At 45.5% G+C, this 18,296-nt stretch overlaps 1 protein-coding gene across 3 annotated transcripts in view; it reads right to left on the bottom strand.

Annotated features, from left to right (window-relative positions):
* The window catches only part of RGS17 (regulator of G protein signaling 17), a 428,374-nt gene that overhangs the window by 294,292 nt on the left and 115,786 nt on the right, over positions 1–18,296 (bottom strand). Inside the window, exon 2 of one of the 3 annotated variants that reach the window (XM_085612101.1) lies at positions 7,712–7,807. The exons of the other annotated variants lie outside the window; for them this stretch is intronic. The gene's annotated coding sequence lies outside the window, so the exon portion shown is untranslated. The remainder of the gene's footprint in view (positions 1–7,711; positions 7,808–18,296) is intronic. 3 annotated transcript variants of the gene reach the window in all.

The following is an 18,296-nucleotide window of genomic DNA, read 5'->3' as shown; positions in this document are numbered from 1 at the left end:
AATTTTCTTTATCACACTACAAGTCCAAGAAATCTTTGTAAAGCATTAACAAAATTCCTTGCACATCATGTGTGAAATTTGCCACTGTTCTTCCAGTCACTTGATTTATCAAGAATTAAAGGCTCATGGATTTATCCTTGTTTGTGTTTTAATTAAACCTGCATTGTTTAGTGTACACCATACATGTTAATTTATAAAATTAAACATATTTTATTGTAACATTTTCATACTTTCTATTTTACTTTTCCACATACAGCCAGAGTGAATCTTTCCACTGAGGCAGAAGTCTATGTACCTGCAGGGGCTCAACATCCAGGTCCTCACCAACAACCTGAAAGAACTGGTAAGTGCATATGCTAACAAGAAGTACTTCTCCTGCAGTACTGAAATGTTATTCATTCATTATATATAATCCGTCATATCCATTACTTGGTTTTGAACATAACAGTTACTTGTCTAAATGTTTTTGCATGTTAAATGTTTTTAATTTGAATTTCACTCAAAATGTTATTGGCCTTGTGGTGTTAGGTCTGCCCCCTTCTCAGGCAAGAGTGACTTTTGCTCCTCGCAATGAGACCACAGCTGGTTAGGCACCACACAGCTGATGAATAGTAGGCACTGGTACACTGGTATGCTGACTCATTTGTTACTTCTAAAATGACTAATCTCCTGATTTAATGTTCAACATGTTATCAGTATGTGTTTTGTGCCACATTCCTGTTGTCACCAAGCTCAGTATGCAAGATAATGGTTTCAATTATTTGAACCCTTATTTATCTCTTCTCCAGTGTAAGTGTATGCCCTAACTTTTCACTTCTAATTTTTATTTTGTTTTCAAAATAAGTGATATTGTGTTTTTAAAGAGGAGTTGCTTTGGGGCAGGGCTTTGCACCGAAACAGGATGGCTGTCTTTCTGTGAGCTCCATGATAGCCGCGCCTGAAAGACATGCTGCACTCTCCAAGCAATGCCTTCCTTAGTTGGCTTGCCGGGCCTCTCCGGGAGAATCCTAGCAGATACTCTAGGTTCACTGAGGAGATGATTTTCCTGCAATTTAATGTCCAAATTTCCCAAAATACAGTAAGTGCACTCACAATAGAGTCGCACCCACCATTTTGTTTTCCTTTCCGGTGCCTCACGATGTTGCACTCAGTCTCTACAGCCTCAGAATGCCACCACCTCTTATTTACGCAAAATGGAGATTCTCAAGTAATACTTCCTCTATAATTCCTCTGATTTCTTTAATGTTGCTGTTTTATATAGGGAGACACTTTGTCAATATTTATCTACCATATCTGCCTGCCACCTGTTATTACCTAATGGGCCTCTTTCGCCCATTGACTATTTAAATCACTTATGGGTAGCACCAGGAATCTTCTTTCTCAGCACCAGTAAACCAAACTCCCTACTCTCAAACATTTCTCTCTCCTGGAAGATATAGATGAACACTGGGGGTGCTCGTTAAGATTTTTCCTCTAGCTTGACGGACTCTCACTCCAACTCTCTGCGACCAAAATGGCCTCTAAGCTGCTTCTAAACTCTAATGCCTCAATGCATAAAAAAGTTAAGAAAAGACCCCCCTCTCCATAAAATCCCCTAGTACGATCTCAATGGATCTCTACTTGCAGAAATTCAGGCACTCAAGACTTTTGTGGAATAAACTAATTAACAACTTCAAGAATTGGATAAAAATGGTCTTACGTGGACATCAGAGTTACTCAGATGGAACAAAGAGTTTAGGTACTCCAAGATACTGGGCTGACTGTAAAAATGCAGTAATCTGATGTAGCGTCTTTAATAAAAGTATGCTGAAGACATAGAAATCGAAATAAGAGAAATAATTTGTCTAGTTGTGGTCTGGTTGAAGGAGTGGAGGGCTCCGACCCCACGTTTTTTTCCAATGCTTTCTTCCCAAAGTTTTATACCTACCCACCTCCTCTCCTCTGAACATACAAAGGGCACACAGACGCGGACATTCTCCTCAGGCTGACTCAAATTCACAGAAGCCTAGAGAGGTAATCATTTACTTTTTAGAATACCTGGATCTACTTAAAATCATCAAAGCTGCCAAAAGGCGTATTTCATGATAGGGATCCAACCTATTTTTTCAGAAAGACTTTGCCAAATCTAACAGACTGACGGGAGAGATTTCTTAATATGCAATCAGCTCGCCTCTCTCTCAATGCCAAATTTGGTTTATTCCACTCTTGTTTATTCAAAGGAACATACAATAGCAAAACTACCACTGATGAAAACCCATGCCTCTTGCAAACAATTAATCACTAATTGCAGGGGAGAGGGGATGGACACTTCCAAATTTACTGTTGCCTGATTTATGGAATTAGAATTTTTCTAATACGTTCCTTGCTATCAGGCTTCTAATTGCCAGTTATATATTATTTTCAATGTTTCTCACACCATACATGTTCTAATTTGTTGTTACTATACTTGTATCTCTTATTTTAGGTATATTCCATGTCTTTTCAAGATTACACAGATATCATTTTGTGTGATTTGGTCTCCCCTCCATTGTCGGCCATTTGGAGTTCGGTTGTGTCATCCCCTTTCCATGGTCCCATTACCCTCAACTTTTTGCTTGTAATATAGGTGTGTCCTTTTTGTTATTCTCTTCAGTATGTTGACTTTCTACTTTCCTCGCTCTTTCTTTCTTCCGACTTCCCTCTTTTCTTTCTCTATTCTTCATTTTTTCTTCACATGGCTACATCCAGCTCTTCTTATATTATCCCTTTATGCTGTTGTTTCATAGCTTACTTTTCGAATTACTTAGTCATCCATATATTGTTATTGATTTTTCACTGTTATCATCATATATCAACTGTTGGACTTGGCCCTTTTTTCAGGGTCATCCCTGAACTTTTTGTCTTCCTCCTATATTTTGTCGGACCTGTTGTTGGCTGTTTTATGACTCTGGGCACTTTACCACTGCTGATCAGTGCTAAAGTGCATATGCTCTCCCTATTGTAAATTGATGTATGAATTAGTAATTCCATGATTGGCTGGTTTGGTTTACCTGTCAGACCCTAGTACAGTGCACCAGGAGTGCCCAATCCAAATGCTGATGGTGGGATTGCAGCACTGGTTGTGCCACCCACAGAAGCAGCCTGTAAAAATGTGTCTAAGGCTTGCCATTGCGGAGCCTGTGTGCAGTCTGGTACTGTCATGCTGACTGGGCATGTGCACCCATTTGCCAGTCCCTAAACCTTCCCTTTTCTTCATATCAGACACCTCTATGGTAGGCCGAAGGGCAGAGTGCATTGTAAGTATAAGGTAACATGCCCTGACATGTTCTAATAGTAAATTACAGCCATTTTCATTTTTCACTATTGCAAGGCTATCTGTTCTCCATAGGCCAGAATGGGCAGTTTGATTATTACATCTTATAATCCTAACTGACTCAGGGAACATGGTAGAAATTCGTATTTAGTATGCCTGAACTCAGAATGATAAAATACATCTTTTAGTGAAGTTGGTTTTAACATCCTGTGTTCGAAAATACCACTTTTAGAAAGTAGGTATTTTCTTGTCTAACCATCCAAACCTGCCTCTGCTAGGCTGTGTATTCCTTGTCTGGAGTTTGAATGATAGGGGCTGGGGGATTCCAGGAGACAGGGTGAGTCAGCACATGGCTGAATAGAGAGATCTACATCTAGATGGGTGGGAGGAGTCGCACCTGGGACCTGAATAGGGCTGTCCCTTCCCTCCACAATGCTGGCTCCACCTCCTGTGGTGCGTCTGATGTATTTGCCCTGCAAACTTTCTTTGCATTAACATCGTTGCAACACTTTCGTTGCCCTGCGTGTCGTATCTAAAGGTACATTGACTTAAAGTGTTGCATTTAAGAACTAAAGAGATTTAAGCTAACTACTACTATTTTTCAAGTAACAGTATTGTGGATTTTTGTCGTTTATGGTCTTGTGGTAAATCTATATAAAGAATACTTTTTTTTATATAAAACTTGGGTGGTGTCCATCTGTAGTGTTGTCACGTGATTACTGTATGTGTTAACAAATGCTTTACACTCGGCCTCTGAGATAAGCCTGTCTGCTCGTGCCAAGCTACCAAGGGGGTTCGGCAGGGGTTATTTTAGGAGTGTACCCCCTTACCCTGACTAGAGGCGAGGGTCCCTATTTGTCACAAGTGCATACCTGTGCCAACTAGAGACCCCCAAGTCAAACAGTGCACACCCGGAATTCCAGTGAGTCTCATCGATGCTGTGTTCGTGTGCTTTGTGCAGCGTAAGACCTTTATGAGGATTGCCTTGTCATCGTGCACCCAGAGTCCAAGTGAGTCTCATTGACGCTGTGTGTGTGTGCTTTGTGCAGCGTGAGACCTTTGTGAGGATTGCCTTGCTAACGTAAACCCAGAGTTAAAGCGAGTCTCAGCGACTCTTTCTGCATGTTCTTTGTACAGCCTGAGTCCTTTGTATGGAGTGCCTGGTGATCGTGCACCCGAAGCTCAAGGGAGTCTCAGCGATGCTGTGTGCATGTGCCCAGTGGCAGCCTAAGATTTTCGTAGCAGTAGCGGCCCAGACCGGCAGACCCTGAGGAGCTGAGCCGTGGGCCCAAGCCCGCCGTTGACAATTCACAAAGATTGCATTGGAGGCCCAAGGCACTGGATGAGGAGAAGAGAGTGAGTTTGCGCCCCCAAAGTAACGTGTGGCAACTCCAGGGGTGGGGTGAGGGCTCGGAGGGAGACGCTCTCCACCTCTCTCTCATTCCGGCAGCACGAGCCTCTGTTTCGGCTCGTATCACGCCCCGTATTGCCAAGGGATTGGCAGTACCGGGGCCGGAGTACGGAGCTGCACTTTTTGTTACACCATACCCGTGTTGGGGGCAACTGTTGACAGAGGCTGACTGAGAGTCAGGAGGGGTGGAGACACCGCCCAAGGCACCGTAATCGGTGCCGGAGTGTATTACGCATTATCTCATTTCTGCATAACGGAGTACCTGATTGTTGTATTTCACATTGCATCATTTCTGCATAACGGAGTACCTGATTAGTGTATTACAGATTGCACCATTCCTGCATAACGAAATACCTGATTAGTGTATGTGCATGGCATTATTTCTGCATAATGAATAGGGCTCCCGGTTTTATGGTATTTATTTTTTTCACATTTCCGTCTGTATTTATCCATATTTATTTTTTGGTCATTTATCTGTATTTATCCACCTTTATTTTTGACGCAAGAAAAAAACCGCTAAAGCTAGTTTACATCATATGTAATCTACTTGATACAAGTTCTTTGCAGCAGGCATATTAACCCTCTGCACTAACTTCACCTAAGTCAAAACCTCAACTATACAAAACGCTGATCTCTCTCCAGGAAGATAATTAATCACACAAGTTTTCTTGACATTTATGTGAGGCCTGGTAATTGCAGGCGGAAAGAAACGCTGCAGCAGGTGCTTCAAAAGCTTAAACTTTCAAACAGGGCGCCCCCAGGAAGCCAGCACCTGGTGCGGTCGCACCGGTCGCACCGCCCTAAAGCCGGCCCTGTATGTGCCACGACACTTCGCTTATGTCCCCAGGCCTCCGTTTACACCTGATCCTCCTTTCTTATGTTTAAATGCAGTGCCCCTCCCTAGCTTCAGTTTAGATCACATCACTACACCCACGGCCACCTCTTTCAAAAAACGTCCTGCCTTTCATTAAGCAACCCACCCTTCTCACCGATCCACTCCGATTTGTGGCAAAATACTCCCAATTCCAGTTGTGCCCTATATCCCCCACACGTGAGACCTAAAAAACAAAAGGGTGCTGGAGCTGCAGCCGATGTCCTGGGGTGTTTTCATACCTCTTAATGGACATCTGCTGCTGCCACTGCTCCAACAATTATCTTGCGTGAACTACTGCTTTGAGGGGGTGCTGGAGTGTCTCTGCAGACACGGAGCTCCCAGTCCCCCCACCTCATCTCTGGAGCAGTTTCAGGGCAGCAGTTTCCCCTTTCTTTTGGAGGCCCCTGTGCACCTCTGACTCTGATTTTACAGAGGAGCACAGAGGCAGGAGGAGCATTGGTTTTGTTAGTATTTTCCCGTTTTTATATATAAATACAGACAAAAGCTAAAAAGCTTTCCGTCTGTATTTATATGTAAAAATCCGTTTAAACGGAAAACCGGGAGCCTTAATAATGAACTACCTGATTGTCGTATGACGCATTGCATTGTTTCTGCATAATGAACTACCTGATTAGCGTATTACGCATAGCATTATTTCTGCATAACGATCTACCTGATTAGTTTATTACACATTGCCTTATTTCTGCATAACGACGTACCTGGTGGTTGTAGTGCGCATTGCATTATTTTTTCATTGCAAAGTGCCTGATTGTTGCGTTACACATTGCATTACGAACTGCATAACATGGTATTAGGATTACAGTAGAATGTTTAGAAGTGCTCATTAATATCTTCAGAAGTTACAAGGGCTGGCTGGCCTAACAACCAGCCAGGAGAAATATTACACATACTCATATGTTGAATTTATATTGTGTGGTCTTATCATATATCTTTTTATATTAAATTTATACTCGTATTTATAAAACTCGTGTGGAGTCTATTTGTGATGTCATCATTGGGTTGCTGTGAGCATGGTTGCAAATACTTTACACATTTGCCTTGAAGATAAGCCTGGCTGCTCGTGCCAAGCTACCAAGGGGGTGAGCGGCAGCTATCTCAGAAGGTGACCTTCCTTTCTCTGATGTGGAAACGCGGGTCCCTATTTGGCCTAAGGTACCTACCTCAGCTAACCAGGGATCCCATGTCTAACATTATCTTTTACTCAGAAACCTCTCTCCTTATCCCACCCTATTCTAAACAAGCATTGGCATAGCCAATAGGTCTCGCCTTTGGGACCTTATAAGTGATTAGCCATGCAACAGTTGCATAACTAAACACTTATAAGGTCCCAAAAGCGAGACCTATTGGCTATGCCAATGCTTGTTTTAACTGCTGCAATGTATTGAAGCCTCACGGAGATCATCAAAGCGGCAGTGCGGCCGCGAAAGTGAAAGTAATCGCGGTAAAGCGCGACGCGCGCGTCCGCGCACAAGCACTGTAGCTCTAGGCTGGCCTGGTAGCACTTTTTGGAGCCCTCACAAAATGTCTCGCCAGACCAGCGCATGCGCTGGGTCAGGCGAGACCTAAAAATGCCTGTAAACTTCTTCAATCTATTATTAGCTCTCATCAGAATATCAAAGAACAATTTCTCTAATCCTCAATTTGGCATAATAAACATGGAACAATAAATAATAAAACACTTTTTTGGAAAGCTTGGCTTGAAAAGGGTCTTAGATGGATTTATTAACTATTTGATAATGATTCTTGTCTTCCTTTTACACTAGTTCAATCACGTCATTTCATTAATATCCGGCATCCAATCAACATATGATCATCTCCTGCATAATATCACTTTTAATTGTCCTACCCCTCACCTAGCCCCTCTGTTGTTAAATTCTCCTTCAGCATCCTAAATACATAAGAAACTAACTACTTCACCAGAAGATCAAGACAAAACAGATGTGAAACTGCAAAGGGAATCTGACCGAAAGACTTCTTTTTCAATTCATATATGGAACAAAATTTTGATTAAATTACGGAAATCCTCTAGAGCAGTTAACACCATTCAAACTTTATTTTGTATTCACAATAGACTCTTGATCACTCCTACCACTCCTCATAGAATACATCCTACCTTCACCTCCTTCTGTTGGTCCCGCATTAACACTGCCTCTGACCTTAAACCAATGATATTCGAATGTTCCGCCACACACCAATTTTGGTTAAAAATCTGGAAGTAGAAAATTATATTTTTCACACGTACATCCCCTTTTACATCATCAATTTTTTTCCTGAAATAATTTGGTTTGGTCTTCTCATTCACACAATGTACTGGATTTACTTATTGCAGTTGCATTTCAGCAGAACACCAAAGCATTGAAAGACTCGTCTGATATATATTTGCAAGCCTAGTGGTATGGTGTATGCTATAATCACAGACTTGGCAGAGCATAGTTCAATCCTTGCCATCAACAGAGAAATTCTTTGGTTACCTGTGATGACTGTCCTGGATTTTTCTGCAAAGGCTACCAGTTTACACAAGCCTAGGACTGAGGAGGTACCCAAACCTCCTTTACTCTTTATTACCAGTACTGATAATTGATCTCAATTTCTGTTATTGTTATTGTTATATTTTTGTTGCTCATGTTTTAGCAATGACATCATACCTTTCTAATCTCTTTGTAATAGGATATAGTTATATTATATTTGTTTCTCTTTCTTCCTTTCTCTGTTATTTTACACTGTTACTATTTTCTATTGCTTAATTAGATCTCACATACTCCTTTCATCGTAATGTACTCACATGCTTGTATGCTTATCTATTTTTATTGTAATTGCTAAATACATTTTCTCTTTTAAACTTATAAAAGAAGAGGAGTTGCTGACATTTTTAATACTGTCTTCTATTAACACTCACAGTTAGGGGTATATTCACAAGAATGTGTGATAACTATCGCAAGAGTAGCGTAACGCAACTTTCAATATCGCAGCCCATTGCGGTAAAATAACCTCGTGACAATGTAGGATACACAACAAGGCGGTAGCATGCGATAGTCTGCCGAAACCGCGGACACAAACCACAACACCAAAAAACCTGCGATGGGCCAAAGCGCGATGAGGAAATCAGCCTGCAACACACACCTGGCAGGTGGGAAAAATCTCCATAAAAGCGGAAAAATACACCCACACACAAACTGACCTACACCCAAGCACCATGGAGGCAGCCGGAGCAGGCACAGAGGACGAGCGCAACCCCACAATCACCCCGGACGACCAGCCTGGGACCTCGGGGACAGGGAAGGGTAAGGACAAGAAGACGAGGAAGATGAAGTTCAGTCTGCAGGCGAACAGGATCATCGTCACGGAGGTGATGGAACACCATCAACAACTCTTCGTCACCTCCAATGTGTCACTGGGCACTAAAACTGCAATATGGCGGGATATCGTCGACAAGGTGAATGCTGTCGGTGAGCACAAGAGGACAATGGACGAGGTCAAGAGGCGATGGAATGACATCAAGCGGAAGACGAAGGAGAAACTCTCCCCCAACCAGAAGGCAGCAACGGAGACTGGAGGTGAGGGCCCAGGGCCACAGCTGGAGCTGGATGACATGGAGGAGCTGGTGTCGATAGCCATCAGTGTGGAGACTGTGGCCGAAGTCGGGGGACCGGACACTGCTCAACAGGACACAACACAACCGCAAAAGGGTGAGTGACCACCAGGTACTGGGGGGACGGGTGGAGATGGGTACAATGGCACACATGCACAATCAAGCAGAGCACAGTGCACACCCACAATGACTCTGGGTCATCGCCCAGATCTACAGACTGTCACAATGTACAATGCCATGCTGTCTGAATGTCAACCTATACCATGCGTCTACACACATATGGACACATTGTAATATACCATCTCCACTTCACATCGCAGGAGCACCGTCAACACCTCCTGCAGAGCAATCCCAGCCACTCTTCACGGATGACGAGGAGGACAATGCCAGCATCAACGCCCAAACCATCCAAGACATCATTGACCTCATCCGCCACTCACATCCAGGCTCAGGGCAGCCCAGCTACATCAATGAGACCCCACCCATCAACCAAACCACCCAGCAGGAGGCACCCACAGCCCCGGCACCCTCCCAAGACCTCCAGGAACAACACATGGCCTTCCAATGCCGTGTGCTGGAGTGCCAGATGGAAATGGCTCAGCAGGTGCAGGTGGACTTTGGCATCATGGCTGCCAAACTGGACGCCATGCTTGGGTGTCTATGTCCACCCCATGGTCTCCAACGGGCCCTGACTGACATCGCTGGAGTCATGACGCGGAGAGAAGAACACCTGTCCGCTCAGAGTGGCTCCAGCGATGCCACATACGGAGGCTCATGGAGGACATGGTGCGGATGGAGGCGGAAAGGATGGCAGCCACCGCTGCACATCATCGAAATGTAGCTGGGATCTATCATGCCCTACAGACCTCCACCATGGCATTGCCGCCACAAGGCGTGGCGCTGATAAATGCTGCTGCCCCCACACCATCCACATGCCTGCCCCCTGGTGTGTCAGTGGCACACAGTGCAGCAGCCAGATCCACTCAGGCCCCTGATGTGTCAGTGGCACACAGTGCGGCAGCTGGATCTACTCAGGCCCCTGATGTGTCAGTGGCACACAGTGCGGCAGCCGGATCCACTCAGGCCCCTGATGTGTCAGTGGCACACAGTGCGGCAGCTGGTTCTGCAACACCCACAGGTGGGGCAGGGCACACACCCGGGGACGAGGACGTGGATGGGACTGTGGTCAGAAGGACCAGGCACTAGCATTCATCACCGCCACCCGGCCTGTGTCTGCTTGGTCCCGCACGTGGCCTCATGACCTTCCACTGACCCACGATACACTCTGATGCACTCACCTTGGACAGCGACATGGACTGCTACTTCTGGATTGATGCCCAATGACACAGCGACCAGGCTGCGGACTGTACCCTTCCCTTCAGCAGGACTTGTCATCCCCGGATGGACTCTGGCTCGCCCTCCACGGGCTCATATTGTGTAGTGTGCTGGCCATTGCCCTGAACCGCTCCAGCTGCATAACTGCACTGGATGTGCAATAAACATCCATTGACGCACTGCTGTGTCATGTCTATCATCAGTCATGTATGCATGTGTGGATGAATGTAGGGACAGTGATTTCCCTTGCGTCAATGGGGTGCATCCTGTGGGATGCCAGTCAGAGGGTGCTAAATTGCATTTTGTGTTCCGGGTCCCATGGACACTACAACTGGGACACATGCATCACTCACTTCCTTGTCCGGACATGGACTGAACCACGCCCAGAGCCCACATGTCATTGTGGCAAGCCCTGCGCTGGTCCGGGGTACAACAGGCCAGACCACTCCACTTACGCTCCGAGGGGGGGCCTTCATTGCTACCCATCGCAGGCGTACTCGCTGGTGGTGTGCAGGTCACTGGTCTAGTTGTCAGCATGTCACAGACACTCCCTGAGGGCAGGTTTGAATGCACACCACACCCATCCAGCACAGGCGTCACAGGCCATGTGACTTCGCCAACATAAGGGGCCGATGACGTCACATTCTCCTCTGCCCGTAGTGACTGGATGATGGACGCCACGGTTCCCAATCATAAAGGGCACAAGAGTGTTGTTGCGCACAGGGTTAGTGGTAACCCAGGCATGCGTACGGCACGGGCCGACCACCACGTGGCGCTGACTGGGGTTACACAGGGTTAGTGGCAACCCAGGCCTGCGTACGGCATGGGCCGACCACCACATGGCGCTGACTGGGGTTGCACAGGGTTAGTGGCAACCCAGGCCTGCATACGGCACGGACCGACCACCACGTGGCGCTAACTGTGGTTGCACAGGGTTTGTCGCACCCGGCGCATTGCGGCAGGCACAGGCACCCCGCCACGGGAAGGTGACTTTGGGTGCACTGAGTCAGTGGCACCTTAAGCTGCTGAGCGGGTGGGCACCCTGCGATGATGCCCCGTCCCGGCGGTCTGGGCAACTCAGGTTTCGTGTGCCCTGCTGGACCGAAGTGTAGGCCAGAGCCAGCGGGCAGCGCGGGACTATCTCCACGTGGCCTCGCTTCCGGGTGACAGACTTAGTGGCACCCATTGGGCTGATCGGGTGTGCAAAAGACACACAATTGATGTACGTAATGCTGAACAAATCAAAACTGAGCGGGTGTGCAGCCTGCGATGTTGCCGGGTGCACTGGTATGTCCTCAGCCATGGAGTATTCAAGACCCAGCAACACACGTGAGACCTGGTGGCCTGCGGAGGATGGCTACATGGTGTGGAGGGTGCCATGTCCGCGGGCCCCGGGCTTGTGGTGTGAAGCTGCTTGTTGTGGGACATCCAGTCTACACGCCGGTGGTGGAAGGTGAGCAGTGAGGCCGGGGTGTGAATGGGCAGGCATGCTCTGTGGGCTGCGGGTGCCTTTGTGATGCCTCTGCCTGGGTGTGCATGGATGGGCAGGCACTGTTGTCTTGTTTGAGTGTGTATACTGTGCCAGTCATGTATCTGGACTCGTTTCAGATGACGGCTCTGACTCAGATATGTGACATATTGGACTGCGCTACATGCCGGCAAGTGGTTGAGAACACACCGGTGGCAGCAGGTGAGCTGTGTGGCCTGGGTGCGCAGGGGCATCTCTCTCTCTTCTTCTCTCTCCCTCCCTTCTTCTTTCTCTCTCTCCTTCTCTTCTTCTCTCTCTCCCTCTCTTCTTCTCTCTCTCTCTCTCTCTCTCTCTCTTCTTCGCTCTCTCTTCTTCTCTCTCTCCCTCTCTTCTTCTTCTTCTCTCTCTCTCTCTCCTTCGCTCTTACTCTGTCCTTTGATGTGCGCAGGACACACCTTCTCATCATGTTTTTTGTCTTGCAGGCTGTGACCTACGGACTGTCCCGCGGGGATCTGCCATGTGTCTTCATTTGATTTTGGTGTTCATTTTAATAAAGGTTTTTTTGTTGCTTCGGAAGTGAATGTGTGATGCTCATTTCTGTGTCGACACATGCATTTCAACTGTTGTGATTGTGCGACATCATGCAGAATAATTTGTACATGTTTTTGTGTAGCTGATGTTGCATGTCTTTGTTGGGGGTGTGTGCCAGGGAGGGGTGGTCCGGGGGTGGTGTCGTGGGTGTTGTGGCAATCTTGGGTGTCCGGGCCGCATGATGTGTGGCTCCATGGCATCTGTTGCACTTCCGATGTGGCCCTGGGCTGGTCTCCCTTTGGTGGTGCTGGCTGCCGTCCGACTTAACACCAGGTCAGAGCAGGTGTAGATTTCCTGGTGCTAACGTGCCTTATCACCGGATTTGTGTTCTTAACGCCAATCTGTCTGGTCATTGAGAATGTTGAGGTGTGGTGTTGTCGCGGCTTTTGGAACGAGAACGCCTACTCTGCATCTCATTAGCGATAGTTGCGGGGATCCTCTGTGGCGATGTTTTTTGCGGCTGCTATCGCGGGTAAACTGGTGCTGTGGACTTTTAGCTGCAGCTTGTGAATGGGGAGGTAAATTTATCATGACTTTGGCTGCCATAAAGTGCTGTTAATTTGGCGATAGCTCCTTGTGAATATGGCCCTTAGTTGCTCCAATATGTATGTGTGGCCTTAATTTTAGTTCCTGTCAAGAATAAGTCCATGATCATAACCACAGACAAATCTACATCTATGCGATTAGGAGACATATTAGCAGTAGGAAATAAGCCCTGTGCCATCTGCCTACCTGGTGTGTAAATTTTTGTATTTTACTTAAACTTTGCCTTCTTTGCACATTACCTAATGCTTGTGGAAATGATTTCACAGTGTATGCAAATGTTTTTCAAATCATTTTATGGTGGAGACTAATTTTTACCAATACCTTGTGGTACGTCTCTAATTTTGTTTTCATGTTGACATTAATAAAACCGAAAAATAATAAACCTTCAACTTCATCTAGGAAGTCTTTGTGTATTCCAAACTCATGGACAGCTGACCTCACGGGGGATATCCACACCACAAAAATCTGTGGCTGGAGTTGGCCTCTGACACCCCACTTTAATACACTTCTGGACCTGTAACCACTCTGCTAGACTGCTGCTCTGGAAGAACTGCTACCTTGCTGTGCTGCACTGCTGCACTGCTGCCTGCTGCTCTCTCTTGCCTGGGTGCTAATGATTGGACCTACATCACTTGAACCCATAATGACTCCAAGCGCTAGCTGACTGGCATCCTGATCTGATGTCTCAGGGACATTAAAGTCTTCCAACCACCCTGCTGAGGTGATTCCTCCAGCAGAACTGATGCATTGTGGATTAAGGTAGTTTTGTTCAGCGGGCCTCGCTGGGTCCTGGTATCCCGCCAATGCTTCATCACAGTCCTGAACTTTTGACTTTGGCTCGGTCCGGATTGACTAGATACCCCAAAAATCGCTTATGGCTTCTAAGGGCTATTTTACAGTATATTCTTTTTAAAGTCATATTTTAATTTCAACGTATTGGATTTCTATCATTTTGGTCTTGTTTTATTTAATACATGAACAGCTAATTTTCTAACCGGGTGTGGAATATTTTTGAGTGTTTATTTCACTGTTTTACTGTTTGAAGTGTTGCACAAATACTTTAAACATTGTCTCTTAAGTTAAGCCTGACAAATCTGTGCAAAGCTATCAGAGGTTGAGCACAGGTTGATTTTGGGAGTGTTTGTGACATACCCTGACTAGGATTGTGGTTACTGTTTGACTAGGGTACCACAGTCAACCAGGAACCCAATTTCTAACAGTTTGCCTTGAACTTGTTTATTTATCGCATCCCTGCTAATCTATGAGCTATCATATGTTGGGCTTCACAAACCTCATTTTAAGTGCAACTTCAAACACAGCTGAAGATGTATTTCAATAATCTGTTTTGCTTCACCATTTAAACTTGTATGTGATGTATTTCGTCTGTGCTGTCTTCTTCTTTTAGGTACTTGGGGCATAGAGCGTAGGTATGGTGCTGAGCTATCTATAAGCAGACAGCGGCAGGCAATCCAAGAAGAGAATCTGATCCTCCTTCAAGCAGCAATTTCCATGGCCAGAACTGCTCAAGAAAAAGAGGATGAGGAGAATGAAGATGGCCAAGGAGGCGGACAAGAGGAGGGCATTGTTGGCTCAATGCCTAAACAACTGAAGGCCACCCCACATCCAGCCAGCATTGTTCTCCTACTTCACTTCTGAGGATTGCCAGTCCCCAGCATTTACCCAGGCAGCTACTGATGCTAAAGAGCCCTAGACAGCATTCACCTGCTCACAGCAATCACATCCCAGGTCGATGTGTAGATTCTTCTAGACACTCCTTCCATGAAGGTGTATTTCAGGCCTACTCTTAAATGTCTCAAAGAGAAACAGCCCAGTTGAAGGGCAAGTATCTCCTATGCATGAATCTACCATCACAACCTCCCACATGCCACCCTTTCTGTACTGGTCATTACAGGGCATCACTTGCAGGTGGGTGGCATGGGCTTATGTTGGTTGGCCACTGGGAGGATGGATTGTTTAAAAGCAGAGTGAAGCTGAACTGGTATCTAGATGGGCAGTGCTTAGGTTTGGCCACTGAATATAAATATCTAGGAGTTTTACTGGATAGCAGGGACTCATACAAACCTCAGATGGAAGCATAGCGTCGGAAAGGTATTACAACTTCCTTAACAATGAGACCAGTTAAAGAAAGTTCTACCAGATCTAACCCTAGATCCTCTACTACAGGTCATCAGGGCTAAGCTACAACCAATGCTAACATACTGTAGTGAAGTGATGCGAGGGAAAGATGCAATTGCGCTGGGCAAAATAATAACCAACGCTTATAGAGTGATCTCTCACCTCCCAACCTGCGTGTCCCCTGCCCAAATTCTCCTAGAATTTGGTTTACAGGAACAGTCAGTGAAAAGGAGAGGGCATACATCAAAAGTTGGCATAAGATTTTAGGAGCAGAGTCAGGATCATTAATCTTGCAAAAAAGACACATGGCTAGCCAGTGCTCAACAACTATAAACTTTTTAAACCACAAACCTATTTAAGAACGGGTTTCAGAATGAAGACAAAAGAAAAATTCTTAAGACTCCCCTTTGGCACGTTACCGATCCTCTCGCACTTACCCCCCTGGAAAAGGACAATAGGAGAGCATATCTGCCATCTCTGCAGATTGGGAAGAGAGGATCTTGTGCATGTAATCTGCATTTGTCTAAGCCTAATGGACTTTAGACGCACTCCACTTTGCCCAACTTTTAAACGGAGCTGCATAAGCACTTGAAGGCAGGCAGTGAAGCTATGTTTCAACCCTACTACTACCCAAATAAACTGCTGCCATACAAAGTTCTTTGATATAGTGGAAATGAGACTCATTAGTAATCCTTAAAGTCTATATGAATTGACTAAACTGCACTGGTTATGTTTACATCTGGATGCGTAAATATCAAAGGGGAGGGAATGAGAAGCAGTGATCCATCCGGCTTCCAATGGTAGTACAAATAATCAATTGAGGGAAAATGGATCACTTGTCATGTAGTATCAGGGTCTTTACTCTTGGGAAACTGTATAGAAAACCCTCATATGAGTACACAGGTCGAGGGCGGTGTATCTTGATTCTCCGCCTTCGTGTACTGTCACAGCATCTTCATTGGGTTTCTTTTGTTTGTATGCTGTCCTCCACCTGGAGGTAGACCAACTGATTTCACAGTAGCGTCCAGATATCAAAAAGAGAAAAGAGGGATGTGCGAGGTGCTCAAAGTGGTGAAGTTAAAATTCCCTACTGCACTCAAAAAACTACAAAATTTTATTAAAGATGCGAGTGGGGTGGGAAATTAAAAACAAAAATTATGTTGTAATAGACAAAGTTACTGGTCTATTGCATCAGTGAATAAGGTCAACATGTTTCAGCCTTCTCTCTCAATCTTAAGGCTTTCGTTGGGACCAGGGTATGAAGGGGGCGTATTCTGCCGCCTTTTCTGAGTGATCAGGTAATCACTTGTGTTTTAATTCGTTTGAAGAGTCATTATCTCTTTCTGGATGCCTCGTTGTGGCTTCCTCGGGACATCAGAAATCAGGGAACCTGTTCCGGTTCTTCCTTACACGCAACTTGTGCTGACTCTGATCGCAGCGTCCCGGTTGAACCGAAAGAGATAATGACTCTTCAAACGAATTAAAACACAAGTGATTACCTGATCACTCAGAAAAGGCGGCAGAATACGCCCCCTTCATACCCTGGTCCTGACGAAAGCCTTAAGATTGAGAGAGAAGGCTGAAACATGTTGACCTTATTCACTGATGCAATAGACCAGTAACTTTGTCTATTACAACATCATTTTTGTTTTTAATTTCCCACCCCACTCGCATCTTTAATAAAATTTTGTAGTTTTTTGAGTGCAGTAGGGAATTTTAACTTCACCACTTTGAGCACCTCGCACATCCCTCTTTTCTCTTTTTGATATCTGGACGCTACTGTGAAATCAGTTGGTCTACCTCCAGGTGGAGGACAGCATACAAACAAAAGAAACCCAATGAAGATGCTGTGACAGTACACGAAGGCATAGACTCAAGATACACCGCCCCCGACCTGTGTACTCATATGAGGGTTTTCTATACAGTTTCCCAAGAGTAAAGACCCTGATACTACAGGACAAGTGATCCATGTTCCCTCAATTGATTATTTGTACATCTGGATGCACCAGCACTTTAAACTGACATGGTTGACTTGGCATATTGATTTGGCTAAATTGAACTGGTTATGTTTACAGCTCTATGCACTGGCACTTTAAACTTGGCACATTGATTTTGTAGCAACTGTACATGGTGCACAAATCAAAAGATGGATGAATTTTATGTGGTTTTTAATGTAATGTCTCTATTCACTTGTGAACTGCTTATGTTTACATCTCTATGAACCGACATTTTAAACTTGGCATATTAATTTTGTAGCAGCTGCATATGGTGCACAAATGAAAAGACGGATGAATTGTATGTGGTTTTTAATGTAATGTCTCCATTTATTTGTGAGTTTTATTAAACTGAACAATAAACTCATCTAATCCAACAGCAGAGTGATGTGCAGCAGGATGTTTGTGCACTAGGGGCTACTCTGACATTTCAGACTGACTTCAAGGACTCATTCAAAGGATTGACAGGCAGACCCATGCCTTGGATAATATTGTGTAATGTTGCCAAGATATGATGAGGATGGACCAAGAGGATGTAGGGAATCCTCAAAATGTTCCAGTCTACCTTCATGGACATCACATGGAGAAGAATCTACACAACCACTTACACCCCCACCAGCACAGCCACTCACACCACCTGCACCGTCACCTGTGCCATTAACACAGCCACTGGCACCCTCCCTCTACAGCTAGTGTCACCACCACCTGTACAGCCACTGGCACAACCACCTGTACAGCAACCGGCACTCCGAACTGTACAGCAACCGGAACCCACACCTATACAGCCACTGGCAACTCACCTGTATAGCCACCGACACCACCAGCACAGCGCCCAATCCCAGAAGCATAGCCATCAACCCCAGCAGCACAGCCTCTTGGCCCACTAGCGCAGCCACCTAAGCTACCTGTGCTGGGAGATGCCACCCATCCACACACATATACCCAAACACCCAAGTATAACACACACTCACAAATATCTTAACCCACATTCTTACGCAGTCATAGTAGATATCCCCCGTACATAATGCTTTTTATCGTT

Source organism: Triturus cristatus, chromosome 6 (genome assembly GCF_964204655.1).
Source record: "Triturus cristatus chromosome 6, aTriCri1.1, whole genome shotgun sequence".
In the NCBI taxonomy this organism is placed as follows: Eukaryota; Metazoa; Chordata; class Amphibia; order Caudata; family Salamandridae; genus Triturus; species Triturus cristatus.
This window is presented reverse-complemented; position numbering and strand designations above follow the sequence as displayed.